Source organism: Pseudophryne corroboree, chromosome 3 (genome assembly GCF_028390025.1).
Source record: "Pseudophryne corroboree isolate aPseCor3 chromosome 3, aPseCor3.hap2, whole genome shotgun sequence".
Lineage (NCBI taxonomy): Eukaryota > Metazoa > Chordata > Amphibia > Anura > Myobatrachidae > Pseudophryne > Pseudophryne corroboree.
The window spans coordinates 277,737,371-277,750,766 of NC_086446.1; the positions used below are offsets into that span (position 1 = coordinate 277,737,371).

Sequence of the window (13,396 nt, forward strand, 5' to 3'; positions counted from 1 at the left end):
CTTATACTCCACCATGTTTGGTTAATAGAATATATTATATCTATATACACTAAAAGTGCTTCAAAAATTGGAAATGTTCTGGTTAGTCTATCACCAAAAGACTTGTAGGGGGATGTAGACACTATAGTTCTACATCCGATCCTAACCAACCAGCACAAGCGAAGCTTGTTTTAATGAGACCTCAATGGGTCATAATTAACCGGACCAGTCTTATCAGGAGTATGTGTCGTAACAGAATTATATACATATATAGGGGTTGCCTGCTAATTGCCCCCGTATTTAAGAGACAATAAGTTTAGCTAATTTTTTAGCTTTAGATATCTAGCAGAAAAAAGAAGAAAACAGAAGAGAAGAGGGAAAAGAAAGGGGGGAGAGAAAAAGTTGTGATCCTGCTGTTGGTATCCGGTCGGAGGGGGTCATTAATTACAACACCGGGTATTCTCTGGGGGTCTCCCTCACAGGTACTGACCCAGCCCGCCACCGTTTTGCTTCCAAGATCGGACGAGATCGGGCTCTGTCGGTGGGGTATGGTAGTAACTTTTGACGCAATTGGTCGACCCACCAATGAGAGTGCACCGATTAAAGATTTCAGAAAAAAGGCAAATGCGGATCTGCTGTCTACGTTAGACGCAGGTTTTCACCTGTGAATCATAAATGAGAGTCCGCTGATATAAGGAAATTTAAGACTACAGATGAAGATAAAGGTAGGTTAAGGGTAAGGGTACACGATCAGTATATGCTAAATATAGCCTATGTTAAATTAACACCAGTTGATCCCACCTATAACCGCCATATATTGTACCGCTAGGCAGGGAACATTAAGAGATCAATGTCACAGAGATTAGGTGTTATTTACAATAGGTACTGACAATTTGTTTGATAATTGAGACATACATATGTTATATTCAAAATAACTGCTGTGGGCTAGATTGGACTGGAAAGGCTATAGCACATATACCAAAAAGACTCCCCCAAGAAAAATTTATGATTGTAAATGCAACCCAAAATATGGGACTGTTGCACTAGGAAAGACAAATATTTGGGGAGGGGTGTGTCCAATCAAACAAAAATGTCATCTGCTCTCAGTTATCTATATGGTAACAGATAATGATAAAAGATATAAGCAAAAATATAAAAAAGAGACAGGTACGTTTCTCATGTCCCGTCTATAGCAGGCAAAAATTGACACTGTATCTATCTGAGAAAACCTGAGTAGGTTTTGGTGTTTGTTAAATGATATTGGTTATAACAAGTTTGAACAAAATTTCTATGTGGAAAGATACAGAAAATACCAGTCCCTGCCTAGGTCCCTGGGTCAGTCTGGAGTTAGGAAGATCTGCATCATACTCCTGATGTCCATGGTCAGAAGAGGAAAACGCGTTTCACCCGTCTTGCGGGCTTGTTCACTTCCAATGCTGCAGTTTTGGAAGTGAACAAGCCCGCAAGACGGGTGAAACGCGTTTTCCTCTTCTGACCACGGACATCAGGAGTATGATGCAGATCTTCCTAACTCCAGACTGACCCAGGGACCTGGGCAGGGACTGGTATTTTCTGTATCTTTCCACATAGAAATTTTGTTCAAACTTGTTATAACCAATATCATTTAACAAACACCAAAACCTACTCAGGTTTTCTCAGATAGATACAGTGTCAATTTTTGCCTGCTATAGACGGGACATGAGAAACGTACCTGTCTCTTTTTTATATTTTTGCTTATATCTTTTATCATTATCTGTTACCATATAGATAACTGAGAGCAGATGACATTTTTGTTTGATTGGACACACCCCTCCCCAAATATTTGTCTTTCCTAGTGCAACAGTCCCATATTTTGGGTTGCATTTACAATCATAAATTTTTCTTGGGGGAGTCTTTTTGGTATATGTGCTATAGCCTTTCTAGTCCAATCTAGCCCACAGCAGGGATTTTAGATATAACATATGTATGTCTCAATTATCAAACAAATTGTCAGTACCTATTGTAAATAACACCTGATCTCTGTGACATTGATCTCTTAATGTTCCCTGCCTAGCGGTACAATATATGGCGGTTATAGGTGGGATCAACTGGTGTTAATTTAACATAGGCTATATTTAGCATATACTGATCGTGTACCCTTACCCTTAACCTACCTTTATCTTCATCTGTAGTCTTAAATTTCCTTATATCAGCGGACTCTCATTTATGATTCACAGGTGAAAACCTGCGTCTAACGTAGACCGCAGATCCGCATTTGCCTTTTTTCTGAAATCTTTAATCGGTGCACTCTCATTGGTGGGTTGACCAATTGCGTCAAAAGTTACTACCATACCCCACGGACAGAGCCCGATCTCGTCCGATCTTGGAAGCAAAACGGTGGCGGGCTGGGTCAGTACCTGTGAGGGAGACCCCCAGAGAATACCCGGTGTTGTAATTAATGACCCCCTCCGACCGGATACCAACAGCAGGATCACGACTTTTTCTCTCCCCCCTTTCTTTTCCCTCTTCTCTTCTGTTTTCTTCTTTTTTCTGCTAGATATCTAAAGCTAAAAAATTAGCTAAACTTATTGTCTCTTAAATACGGGGGCAATTAGCAGGCAACCCCTATATATGTATATAATTCTGTTGCGACACATACTCCTGATAAGACTGGTCCGGTTAATTATGACCCATTGAGGTCTCATTAAAACAAGCTTCGCTTGTGCTGGTTGGTTAGGATCGGATGTAGAACTATAGTGTCTACATCCCCCTACAAGTCTTTTGGTGATAGACTAACCAGAACATTTCCAATTTTTGAAGCACTTTTAGTGTATATAGATATAATATATTCTATTAACCAAACATGGTGGAGTATAAGAGTGAGGATTTATTTTAAATGAATCAATAAAAGCTATGTTTTAATAAATAGTCATATAACGAAAACAAGAGTGCACCCACACAAGAGTCTTCTGCAAAGTTGTTTTTTCTGCAATTCTGTTGTCGCAGGATACTGATGTAGTTGTCTTAAAGGCAAGATGTTTGTTGCTCAATAAGTCTTAAAAAAAGACTAAGTCCATCGCTAAAGGTTCTAAGGACCATTCACAGCATACAAGATGTTACAGAAGTATTCTCCTTTCTGATAGTCAGAGATTATATACCTACACAAGGCTCATAAACCTAGTTTTTATAATCCGAATACATAATACAGCATGGAGAAATCCTCCCATAGTTGGTCTTATATACCAATCAGACCAGCTATTCCAAGATGTAACATTAAAAAGGAACTGGTCATTTGCATTGCTCCTTTTAAAGTTTAACACACATAGTCAAAGTATCTATTTAGCTTAAACAGCAATTATTCTTAGCTTTCAATTTCCCCAAATGTACAAGAAATCTTGGAAAACAGTTTTCTCCAAAAGCATAGACACACAAGAGACCACCTAGAGGCCATTTCAAAGGAAGAATTATAAACAAAGTCTTGGTCGTTTCACACTCTTAACACCTTCTTAGGAAGTTCCACAATAATCCCTGGAGGGAATTTCAGTCACCACCAACCCCCCTGGCTGGGTAATGGACACTTACCTTCACTTCCTATGTCACAGAAGTTGCCAACTGCTTTTAAATTAAATCCGGTATAAATAACAGAAGTGCATAATCCATATACTCAACATGCGTACACACAACTGCACACAGCACTTTCATTATAACATGGTAACAACATAACAAAATATCCCTTTTCACAGTACATGGTGCCTAGCACCGATTGTCCATTTAAAATAATGGTGTTCGCACAAGGTTTCCGGCCATATAAACAATAAAAAAATCTGACGACTCATCATCGATTATTTGTAAAGAACTACAAATTCCACAGCGCAAGATAGATTGTTATGTATATAGCTGCTATAAAAGACAACGCTCACAAAACAGAGCAAGTACTAAAGACAATACTACAATTGTACAAGTTCACTTAAACATAGGCCCTCCAGCTGTTGAGAAACTACACATCCCAGCATGCCCTGACACAGCTTTAGCATTCTCTGACAGCAAAACTGTGTCAGGGCATGCTGGGATATGTAGTTTCACAACAGCTGGAGTACCACAGTTTGGACATACCTGCTTTACAGCAAAGGGCCTTTTCAAATTCAATGGTTTGGTCTAGTTTATTACTGAGATTAAGGGTAATATGTGGGACTTGCCAAAATCAGAGGTGTGCCAGGCAGCCCCCAAAATTTTTCAGCTCACTTATCACTAGTCTAGAGGGTAAAGGAACCTGAAATGATGCTTTTACTATATGGCTAGGAAAAAAGACTGACCCTAGACCAGTGGTTCTCAAACTTTTTTGAATCACGGCACCCTGGAGTATCAAAATTTATTTCCCGGCACCCCTAGGCCAAAAGTTTCTTGTTGAGAAATTTAGAATATAATATTAAATTAAGTAAATTGTGTTTAAATGTCATCCTTAGATTTAATTGTGTGGTTAGGGACAAGATTTGCTTCTGTTTGGCCACATATTTTATGATTGGCAGCCACCTGCACTGGTTTTGCCTATTACATTCACCATAAATAATTTGAATTGGTCCTGGACCAACAACCCAAGGCACCCCTACAAGTGTTCCGTGGCACCCCAGGGTGCCACGGCACACAGTTTGGGAACCACTGCCCTAGACAGATAAAGCAATGTGTTTTTTCACAGTGACAGAGCAGCGTGTTCAAGACAATAAATGAATGTAATCTGAAGGTGGAGTTCACAGTTGTTGTTTTTTTTTTTGAAAGAGTTAATACATAAAATGGGATATGTTTCATAGGGTCATATTCATTATCCTTGATCATTAACCAATTCATCAAACTCCAAAAATACATACTTTTTTTGGAATTCCATTGCGGAAATGAATGCACATTCTTGAAGCCCCACTCCTTCGGGTGGTCTTCAGGTTGCCAGCGGCCGGCCTCCCAGCGGCCACCATACCGGTGCCAGAATCCCGACCGCCAGCATACCAACATCTTTTCTCCCTCTTGGGGGTCCAAGACCCCCCTGGAGGGAGAATAGATAGCGTGGCGCACCATGCGCCACTGTGGCCGCAGCGTGGCGAGCGTAGCGAGCCCGCAAGGGGCTCATTTGCGCTCGCCCAGCTGTCGGTATGCCGGCGCCAGGATGCTGGTCGCCCGGACCCCGGCCGCCGGCAAACCATACTACAGAGAAGGAAACCCGGGTGCAAAAAGAATCCCTCTGCAGCCCATCGGGTATCTCTTTAAGCATGCATGAACCCAGTTTATGCACGCACACTAATACCCCTTTCACACCAGCCTAAAATCCCGGGATTATTCCCGAGTCTAGCGCTGGTGTGAAAGAGTCCCGGGCCAAATCATTTCAACCCTGTAAAGTAGCAGGGTTGGTCCCGGTATCATCCCGGGGTTACTGGCCGGTATAAATGCTGCAGGGACAAGTCTCTCCTTCCCGGGTTGCCACTGCTCATTCTGATTGGATATGCTGGGGAGCTTCCTGGTGATGTAATTTTGCAGAGCCATCACACAGCACAGAGGCAGATACACATTGCACATTGTGGCACAACAAACACCCATCTAGATCATCTAGTTACAAATACAAGATAGCCATAATTTAAGTTTCTGATTCAGAGTTGTCTATGGGCCTGATTCAGAGATGTACAGTACGTTAATCTGTCGACTAACCCGCATCTCCAATGTTTTATGGTCTGCGCCGGACCCCTTCTGCGCATGTGCAGAATGTGTTCCGTGATACCGCATGCAGTTTCTCCAAGCCTCTGCCTGCATTTGCATTTTGTGGGAGGAGAGACCAGGGGTCTGCGTGTCATCACACGGACTTCCTAGCCATGCAGTCCCCCGCTTCCGTTGATCAGCTGGGTAAGCTGGAGCAGGGGCGTTTTAAGAGAGGAGGAGGCCTGTGTTCAGCCTCCTCCGTCGGGCCCTCTGCCCGGAGCGCCGTAGAGTCTGAGCACTAGAGGGCTCAGACTCTACTGCGCATGCGCAGAACGCCGTGAAAATGGCTGCTGGACCATTTTCACTGTGTTCTAGCGGTGCTGCGGATGCCGGCGCTGGACTTCGGAGGGGGTAAGTATTTTACAAATGGGTGCAGTGGGGGCCCCCTATGGACTCAGGGGCCCATGTGCACCGCACACACTGCACCCATTATAGAAACGCCAGTGAGCTGGAGTTTACCAATGGTCGCGATGTTGGATCCTAGCTTGCAACATCAGTCACAGTGCTGGGATCGCAGCTACATGCAGGAGGGAAATACATATGATATCCCGCCGTTTGGGATAAAATCCTGACACCTCTCAAAAAGCTTACCTAACCCTGACCCCTAACCCTCTTAACACTAAGTCTCCTTTCTTGCAGCCTGACCTTAACCCTCTCCCCCCACAGCCTAAGCCTAAATGTCCCTGGGGGTTCTTAACCCTAACCCCCCTCCCTGCAGCCTGAACCTAACCTCCCCTCACAGCAACCTGATCCTCCCCCAGCATCCAGGGGTGGATTTAGGGGTGAGAATGCCCATAGCAACAACAGTAATGGCCCCCCCTACCTGCCAAATTTTATTGTTTTTTATTGATTGGTTATAAGCACTCATTTGATGACAGGCAATTTAATAGAATAATCAAGAAAAAGCCACAAACTGTGATTTTTTTTTTTAAACACACACACATATATATATATATATATATATATATATATATATATATATATATATACAGTTGTGCTCATAAGTTTACATACCCTAGCAGAATTTGTGATTTTCTGGCCATTTGTCAGAACATGTGAATGATAACTCACAAACTTTTCTTTCACTCATGGTTAGTGGTTGGGTGAAGCCATTTATTGTCAAACACCTGTGTTTACTCTTTTGAAATCATAATGACAACAGAAACTACCCAAATGACCCTGATCAAAAGTTTACATATCCCAGTTCTTAAGACCGTGTATTGCCCCTTTTAACATCAATGACGGCTTGAAGTCTTTTGTGGTAGTTGTGGATGAGGCTCTTTATTTTCTCAGATGGTAAAGCTGCCAATTCTTCTTGGCAAAAAGCCTCCAGTTCCTGTAAATTCTTGGGCTGTCTTGCATGAACTGCACGTTTGAGATCTCCCCAGAGAGTCTCCTGACCTCAATATCATTGAGCCAGAGATGACCACTCCAGAACCTTCACTTTATTCTGCTGTAGCCAATGACAGGTCGACTTGGCCTTGCGTTTTGGATCATTGTCATGTTGGAACGTCCAAGTACGTCCCATGCGCAGCTTCCGGGCTGATGAGTGCAAATTTTCCTCCAGTATTTTCTGATAACATGCTGCATTCATCTTGCCATCAATTTTGACCAAGTTTCCAGTGCCTTTGTAGCTCACACATCCCCAAAACATCAGCGATCCACCTCCGTGTTTCACAGTAGGAATGGTGTACCTTTCATCATAGGCCTTGTAGAATCCTCTTCAAATATGTCGTTTGTGGTTGTGGCCAAAAAGTTCAATTTTGGCTCATCACTCCAAATTACTTTGTTCCAGAAGTTTTGAGGCTTGTCTCTGTGCTGTTTGGAGTATTGTAAGCGGGATGCTTTGTGGCATTTGCGTAGTAATGGCTTTCTTCTGGCGACTCAACCATGCAGCCCATTTTTCTTCAAATGCCTCCTTATTGTGCATCTTGAAACAACCACACCACTTTTTTGCAGAGAGTCCTGTATTTCAGCTGAAGTTATTTGTGGATTTTTCTTTGCATCCCGAACAATTTTCCTGGCAGTTGTGGCTGAAATTTTTGTTGGTCTACCTGACTGTGATTTGGTTTCCACAGAATCCCTCATTTTCCACTTCTTTATTAGAGTTTGAACACTGCTGATTGGCATTCTCAATTGCTTGGATATCTTTTTATATCCCTTTCCTGTTTTATACAATTCAATTATCTTTTCCCGCAGATCCTTTGACAATTCTTTTGCTTTCCGCATGACTCAGAATCCAGACACGTCAGTGCAGCACTGGATGAAAGATGCAAGGGTCTTTCAGGAGTCCAGAAACTCACTGACCTTTTATACACGCACACTGATTACAAGCGAACAGATCACAGGTGAGGATGGTTACCTTTAGTAGCCATTCGAACCCGTTTGTGTCAACTTGTGTGCATGTTATCAGGCCAAAATCTCCAGAGTATGTAAACTTTTGATCAGGGTCATTTGGGTAGTTTCTGTTGTCATTATGATTTAAAAAGAGTAAACACAGTTGTTTGTCAATAAATGGCATCACCCAACCACTAACTATGAGTGAAAGAAAAGTTTGTGAGTTATCATTCATATTCTCTGACAAATGTCCAGAAAATCACAAATTCTGCTAGGGTATGTAAACTTATGAGCACAACTGTGTGTATATATATATATATATATAAACAGAAAGTTCAGCACTCACCATAGCAAGCTCATTTATCCTCACAACATCAATAAATAAATGATGGGGGTTTAGTTAGTGAATTGGCCAATGCACGGAAGCCTGCATACCGCTCGCCAAGGTACCCCACCTTCATGCAGGTCCTACACTATCACAAAGTCTCAAAAATTAAAACCTGGCAACTGTACCACACATAATATACTGCACACATGCCCACTAGGTTTAATGTGTATCTGCCATGAATATTATGGCTTTTAAAGGTACACTAGTCACCTGACACTGGCTGATAAATTATTAAGGAGCAGCTGACACAGGTTTAGAACAAGTGAGATTACACAGGGGTGCATGAAAAGGCCTGTGACCACGGCTAATAAGAGTTAACCAAAGATTAACCCCGTAATATACAAACAAATCTAGAAAACCACAGCACTCGCCACCCCAGAAGCGGGGTGCAATATCTGCACTCACCACTCATAGGGTGGGGTGCATGCAGCTCATGGCCACCAACCCATACTGGGTTGGTGGCCATGGGCTGCATGCACCCCACCCCATGAGTGGTGAGTGCAGATATTGCACCCCGCTTCTGGGGTGGCGAGTGCTGTGGTTTTCTAGATTTGTTTGTGTATATATATATATATATATATATATATATATATATGAGTATCCCATATCCAAATATTACAAAATACGGAATATTCCGAAATACAGAATTTTTTGAGTGAGAGTGAGATAGTGAAACCTTTGTTTTCTGATGTCTCAATGTACACAAACTTCGTTTAATACACAAAGTTATTAAAAATATTGGCTAAAATTACCTTCAGGCTGTGTGTATAAGGTGTATATGAAACATAAATGCATTCTGTGCTTAGACTTGGGGGTATATTTACTAAGATTCGTATTTGTCTCGGGATTTGGTGGGAGTTTAAACTCGAATGTCATCGGTAGTGTGCATTTGCAACTTTTTGAATTTATGTTCGTTCATTTACTAAGCTTTCGTATTCGTCCTATTCGTAGTGGTCGATGTCGCGGTCATTCGTATTTTTTCGCGCCCGAATGTGTTTTTTTTCGGCCAAAGATGGTTTTTCCACGCGTCATTCGTACTATGAGTGTTCGGCCGTGATACGTCACCAATGCGTCCGTTTTTTTTTCTTTTCGTTTTCTAGTGTGAGTCATGATTGGTTTAGAGGAATACGAGGGAGTGTCAATGCGCAACCATATAAATACGCCACCAAACGACCGAACCTCGTGGGTTTAGTCAGTGGAGAGGAGAGAGGTAGCGTTGTGAGTAGTTTGGTAAGTGAGTGGTTTTGTGGTTTTTCTATTGTTGAGTGCTGTGCTGTGAAAGGTGTCTTGTGTTGTTTGTTGTCTTGTTGCTTATTAGTGTGTCATATTTTCTGTCCTTGTGGAGTCTCTTGTCACTGTAATTGTGTGTGTGTGTGTGTGTGTGTGTGTGTGTGTGTGTGTGTTGTGTTAGTTTTAGAGGTAGAGGAGTTTTTTTTTTTTTTTAATTATTTAGATTTGTTTATTGTTGTTTGTGTCAATCATGTCGGATTCTGAGGTTAGTGAGATGGGGGAGGTGCAGGAGGTTAGTGAGGTGGAGGTTAGTGAGGGGGGTGAGGAGGAGGAGGTTGCAGAGGAGGCACCTGAGTCCTCTAGTGAGAGTGATGTGGCTCCGCAGCCACGTACCACAACCAAATCAGGGAGCAATGTAAAATTTACTGATGAGGAGAATGTGGCCCTGGTTCATGAGATAATGCGATATCATCGCCAGCTTTTTGGCCAAGAGGCAGCTAAGGTGTCTTCCAGGAAGAAGGCACAAATGTGGCATAAGGTGGTTGATGCAGTCAATTGTGAGGTGAGGGCTTAGTGAGGCGAACCGAGGAGACCTGCAGAAAAAGGTTTTATGACATAAAGCGTCGTGTGAAAGCCAAAATGGCAAGGGAGGCCAAGTCTGCACGCCAAACTGGTGGTGGTGCCCCTTTTGTGGCGACGTATTTGGATTATGAGTTGCCCCTGCAGAGCCTCATTCCTACAGAGGTCGTGAGTGGGACTTATGTGAAGGACTCCGATCGGCCAAAGAAGGCTGGTAAGTTTATAGTTTGTATTTTGTAATGTATTTAATGTTGCCTTTGACATTGTGTATGTTTTTGTATTTTTGTAATTTATTTAAATGTTTGTGAAAAACTGTCTTATTAATCGGCCCGTATATTGTTTGGAAAGTGTCATTTGTGTGTTTTGTGTATGTTTTGTTTTAATTATTATATTTGACTGAATTGTAAAAGTACTTAAATGTTAATGTAGCCAATATTAGGTTTGGCGCATAAAATAGTGTTATTTTATTTAGGACATAAAAAACTAAAGTTTCCTCTGGACCAGGCTCTTCTCAATCTTCAAAACCAGATGCTGCTACTGCAGGTAAATATTCTTCTTCAGGAATGCCTTTGAAAACAATGTGGGTAGAAATTTATTTATATACACCACACACACCAAAACATCCACACAGGTTGAACCGACACGGAGGTTAAGTCTGACTGGGGCCACCAGAGCAGCTTCACAGACATCACCAAGACGACGCATCTCCAAAGTCTCAGAATTACCACCACGTCAACTGCTCGAGAGTCCGCCACCCATGTCCCCGCATTCGCCACAGTTGCCAGGTGAGTTTAATTGCAAAAACACACATATCACATTATTGTTTATTATACTCCCTTTACAGTGACAAAATGCAACCTTCATATTGTGTCACAAATCTACACCACATTTTGAGCAGACACTTTAGCATAAAGGTACTTGAAACATTATATTAAAATCTAATCCTAAAAAAACATATTTAAAAACATGAAAGTTGGTTATGACTACTATTTCAAAAAATACAAGCAGTGCGAGAACACATATACAGATACAGGCATCTTTATCTGGTAATGTCTGCGGAGATTCCACACACCATGGTGATTTATGCTAAGGCATTCATGTTTTGCTTATGGCATAAAAACATTAGTCACACATCAAAACATCCGTGGAGTATGTAATTACATTACAGGATGAAGTCTGCCTGTCGTGGCAAATAAACACCTTGGAAAGGCAAGGATAAAGATGGGTTCATCTGTATTAGTCACAATAAAGTGTAGTGTAACATTGAAATTGTACCAAAAAATGTGACAATGAGTTTGTTAACCCTACAAATGGAGAAAAAAAAAATGGAAAAAAAAAATACTTAACAAACTTAGCTTAACATTGTGGGATAAATGTGGGCCAAAGTACACATCAGTATTACGTACAATTACAACACAAATATATACTTACATCAACCACATTTATTTCTACAGCAGAGGTCATTGTGATGGAAAGTCAGCCTGCCCAACGCCAGCAAACAACCACTGAGGATACAATTGTGTTACAGTTTACACCCATACCACCGCATGAGCAAACTATCGCTCACTTTGCCACACCTCCCACTCCACACACACCTGACCCACAGACAAGCCCAACCCCCCAAACACCACAGGCACAAGAAAAAGCTTTTTGGGCCAGCTGGGCCAGCATGCAGAACAATACTTTGGACTGCTTACGACAACAAACACAGTCCACTGCAAGTGTAGCCCATCATATACCACGCCTATGCAGAACCAGCAGCAGGCAAACAATGGAGCTAACAAGAGTGGCCAACACAGTGGAACTCATGAGGGCAGACAACAATAGACTGATCGACATATACCAACGAGTGATGGATGATAATCATAGGTTCCATCAAGGCTACTTGCAGCTTTTTACGGCCACACAAACAACCCAAGACAACATGGTCCGAATGATGGAGAGTCAAACGTCAGCAACAAGAGACTAACAATGCATATGAGACATCAAGGGACCCACACAAGCTCAACAACAACAACCCCCATAGTGACTCCTGTCACGTCACCACCCAGACGGTCTGCCAGAACTCGGAGACACTCCAGTGGAAAGGGGACAGGCACTGAAAAGAGTCACAAGGAATAATAATTGGCCTTTGTTTATATTGTTTATTTGTTTTTCTTTCGAGGTGATTTTAAAACATTCACAGTTATACATTTTGAAGGCTAAAGCACAAGTAAAGCAGTCATTAACAAAACGTGTGTTGTGTGTATTTGCTAGGTGAACATAATAATAACAACAGTTAAGTATTACAATATGCATGGTGGTAATTATGTGACAATCAGTACTGATGCAGCACAGGTGATGTTTTTTTATCAAAAAATTTGACTATTTTTAATTTCAATTATGTTTGATGCTTTTTAATACCTTAGACCATGCATGTCCAAACTGCGGCCCTCCAGCTGTTGTGAAACTACATATCCCAGCATGCCCTGACACAGTTTTGCTGTCAGAGAATGCTAAAGCTGTGTCAGGGCCTGCTGGGATGTGTAGTTTCTCAACAGCTGGAGGGCCGCAGTTTGGACATGCCTGCCTTAGACGTTTCTTCTTTAGGCATCATTTGCATTTGACCATGAGTGAAGCATAAATGCTATGTAAGGTTCATGTCTAACAATTTTTTGTTGTTTTCAAACTTTTTTCCAATCTTGAAAAATATGGTGAGTGCATTTTACTACATTTCAGGTATTCACAAATACACACAAAATACATTACAAACCAGCAATACGTATGTTGAGGCAAAAAAAACACATTGTAGAGTAGTGAAGTGTGAAACACGCCAAGAAAAAGCAGTTCTATTTGAAACGTGCAAAAAATTACGATTCGTATAGTTTTGCGGCCGCATTTAAGCTTTTTACTGCCGATTCTACAAATACGAAACATTGATAAATCACCGATTTCTATTAATTGACTGGCACATTTGACCGATGGTGTATTCATTCGTATTTCTGTGTGCGACAGTGCAAAAAAATACGAATGCTACAAACACTACCGAATTTGACCTTTTGTAAATGCCCGAATTGCCACTTAGAAAAAGAACAACACATCGATTGAAAACGAACGCAATACGAATCTTAGTAAATATACCCCTTGGTTCCCATCACCATGATATCTCATTATGGTATGCAATTATTC

General features: G+C 41.6%; 1 pseudogene; it reads right to left on the reverse strand.

Annotated features, from left to right (window-relative positions):
- Positions 1-420: 420 nt before the first annotated feature.
- Positions 421-539, reverse strand: LOC134898095 (5S ribosomal RNA; annotated as a pseudogene).
- Between the last annotated feature and the right edge of the window lie 12,857 nt (positions 540-13,396).